A 3600-nucleotide genomic window follows, 5' to 3' on the forward strand; every position below is an offset into this window, starting at 1 on the left:
GTTATCATAGCTTTTTGGTACACAGCGGCTACCGTTGTTGCAATACGTGTTTGAAACAGTGAGGCGCTAGAGTGCGCTATCTGTTTGAATGCAATATATGATTTCAAGGTTAGATGGGAGAAATTCCTACACACCGTGGCTTTAAAGTAACTTTAAAGGAGCAATAAGCGAAATTCATCATTTCTAGATTGAAGGAATTAAAAATTGCTATGTGAAGAACTAGAGGTGTAATTTCATCTGGAGTATAGCATGACCTCACACACCCTCTCTCTGTGTTGATCTCCAGCCCATTGTTTACAAGGCGGTCCGGCTGCGCGTTCATGTACGTTCAGCTTGAGCAGCCTGCGAGCCCGCCAGGCTGCCCGCTGCTCAAGCNGGAGTATAGCATGACCTCACACACCCTCTCTCTGTGTTGATCTCCAGCCCATTTTTTACAAGCCGGTCCGGCTGCGTGTTCATGTGCGTTCAGCACCGCCAGGCTGCCCGCTGCTCAAGCTCCGGACATTAACCCATCCCGGTGTTTCCTCCGCAGCCTCCACTTCACCCAGCTTCTCTCTTCTCTCTAACTCTTGAAAGGTAATTGTCTCCCCAAAATGTTGAACCATTTCTTAAAGCTTTTTTTTTCTTCTAATTTTCCATTTCAGGATTCTAAATTTCAGTTTTACAAATTACCATCTCACAAATTAAAATGAAATTTTCCGTTTCCTGTCTAAACTTCCTCTTTCTTTTTTAAAGTTTAAGTATGAGCCAAATATCCCACTGGCATTTTCTTCTTTAATTTTGATTTTGGTTAAAAAGATCCTCCATAGAAAAGCTGGAGTCCCCAAGGTCACAACAATAATAATGAATTGGTGTGTTTGTGTATAAGTTAGTGTCTTTATGCAGAGCATATATAACATGTCCTGCGCTTTGAATGTCATTTCAGAATTGTGTGTGTGAGGACGAGCAGTAAGGGATTTCCTCCATCTTTCTAGACTGCCTGAACATTACAGTAAGTTCACCTCTCAGTGTTCATGTTGCACCAGGCTCTGTTGTTCATACAAACATTCATAAATGATGGAAATATATTCTAAAGGTTATGATGCTGTCAAGAAAAATGAATGCTTGGAGAGTGGCCACTTGATGGGAAACCTCAGATTCATGAATCCAGTCGAGATGTGAGAAATCTCTCCAACAAGCTGGACATCAGCCCTTTCTGTCAGGTGCTGGATGTGAATCATCTGTCTTCATGTGATAAAGGTCGTTCTGACTCAGCAGGATTGAGCTGCTCATTTCATGATGTGGTGGAGCGGGTCACCAGACCTACAGCTGGAAACAAAAATCCAAACTGAGCTTTTGCAGTTAAGTTGTAATCATGTCTGAATTCCTGCACATTTTATTTCAGTTTTCATTTATATAATTTTTTGAGTGTATTGCTTTAGTGCCAGTCATGACATTAAAAACAAGGACAAAGCCAGGAAGAAGATTTCCTGTTGGTCAGTTAAAGGTCCATTGTGTAGGATCAACCCGATCTCACTCCAAAGTTGTGGTGAACTTTGAGACATTTTGAGGTACGTCCTCACCATGTTTCTTTTCCTAAACCTAACCACAGTAACTTTACATTCATTACCTAACTGCAGTTAAGGACATACGAACCGTTCTATGAGAATGTGTCATTTGGGGGGGTGACTTCTGGAGTCGGACACCAACAAAAAAAGCTATCTTTTCATATCAGCGTGATATGCAGGTGGTCACCGTTATTGTTTAATGGCACCCAGCGGCATCAGGGGGAAATGTAACATGTGTTTATTGTTGAACATGTCCTGTTAAAATGGAAGTGTAATTTGAAAACAGATAATGCATGTAACAGGCTGAAGTTAACACGGCGTCCCAGAACATCAACAAGTAACGCACACTGGGTACCTTGCACGTCATATCTCGATATGGAAAGTTCATGACAAAATATTGATATAAACAATAAACACTAAAGGAATTCTAACCAGGAGAAATTTCAGCTGGTTGCAACCTGCAGTCCTCACTGCTCGATGCCACTCAATCTCCCTAAATCTGACACACTGGATCTTTAACTGTAGAGAATATTATGGTTTTGGTTTATTACAGAACAAGTCTGCAGTTCTTCGACACACAACTTGTATATTTAACCAAAGTCATAATCTTTCCTAACATTAACCAAAGTGCTTTTGTTGCCTAAATCTAAGACTCAAAATCTAAATGTAACAATATAAAGAACATGAAAACTTAATTTCAAGGAAAAAGGGTAAATTTTTTCAGACTCCTTTAAAGAATTATTTTATTTTGTAATATATTGTTATCGAAGTGTGTCACCTGTGACAGATAAACTATTGTAGCTGGCTTCACGCTCTATTGTGTGATGTTATTAATCGTTCATCTGTTTTTCTGTTAACCAGTTCTCTGAGGTATGACCAATAGAGGACTCAGATTTTGTCATTTTGTTTCTTCATACACACAAGTGATTTTATTTGTTAAAAATAAGCTATAAAATCACAACACCCTCAGAGTATTCTTTTATATCTACAGATTAAATTATACTTTTATACAGACTTCCAACTAAAGAATTATCATTTATTTGTTTATATTATTATTACAATAAAAAGAAGGCTGCATTGTCCAGCCCCAGTCATCAAAATCTCATTTATCTGCATTGAAAACCTAAATTTTCCATTTTAATCTTGTGTGATCACTGAACAGATTCTGTTTAAAGGCTGCATATTGTCAAATACATTTTTTTATATATATATTTTTGAACTAGCCTACAGATGAAATAACAGTGAACATTACAGTGTTTTTTTCTCATATTGTTTGTTTTCTAATACTTTATTTTTGTTTATAATAGGTGTGTCTACAAGCTGTCATACATCTGGATGTACATATTGTTTATGAGCCAGCCTCTGTATTCTTTTAGGAACGATGGGAAATTTTAAAAATCAGTCTTGCAGGCTAAATTTGGGCCTTATTGGGAGATTAGAACTACTGAGGTCATGATGCGTGCTTGTGTAACACGTGGAAGTCATCAGTGCCGTTGTTTTTTCTATTCAAAAAGAAGCTAAAAAAAAAAACCTGACAAAACAATATTTACCTAAATGTTCCTGAAAACAAAAATCCATACAGTATAGGCTTTACAATGTCAAATAAATATAACAAGTTTTTTTGTTGTCGTTGTTTTTTCAAATCGATGTTTCACTGGTGGTGGTCCCAGTAGGATTGAAACTGTAGCTGTGCATCACAACATTGTTTTAAGTGTGTTTATCTGTTTCATAAAGTTTCTGCTCTCTGCTGTGAAGCAATAAAGTTTTTAAAAATCTGAACTGAATCATGGGCCCTTTGTTTACAGGTAAAACTGAGTGTTTCATCACAAAGCAGAGCTGAGAGGGTTTTTACTGGCTGTTGGCACCAAAATGTGCCTGTTGGTATTAGATAATTAACTAGTTGTGGAGGTTTTGTTTTTTATTGCCATCATATGAAAAGATGAATCACATAAAGTGTAAAATATATAATCACATCAGTGAAATCAACATTTTATGCCTCAAAGTGTTAGAATAATCACTTATCACATTATAAGTTTAAATTCAGGTTATTGAT

At 37.1% G+C, this 3600-nt stretch overlaps 1 long non-coding RNA gene across 1 annotated transcript in view; it reads left to right on the top strand.

The window, feature by feature from the left end:
* Positions 1–3327, top strand: part of LOC126397826 (uncharacterized) — a 12131-nt gene extending 8804 nt beyond the window's left edge. The window contains exons 4-5 of the long non-coding RNA XR_007570717.1: positions 926–991; positions 1076–3327. This is a non-coding gene — a long non-coding RNA (uncharacterized LOC126397826). The remainder of the gene's footprint in view (positions 1–925; positions 992–1075) is intronic.
* Positions 3328–3600: the final 273 nt, after the last annotated feature.

The sequence above is a fragment of the Epinephelus moara genome, chromosome 11 (genome assembly GCF_006386435.1).
Source record: "Epinephelus moara isolate mb chromosome 11, YSFRI_EMoa_1.0, whole genome shotgun sequence".
Lineage (NCBI taxonomy): Eukaryota > Metazoa > Chordata > Actinopteri > Perciformes > Serranidae > Epinephelus > Epinephelus moara.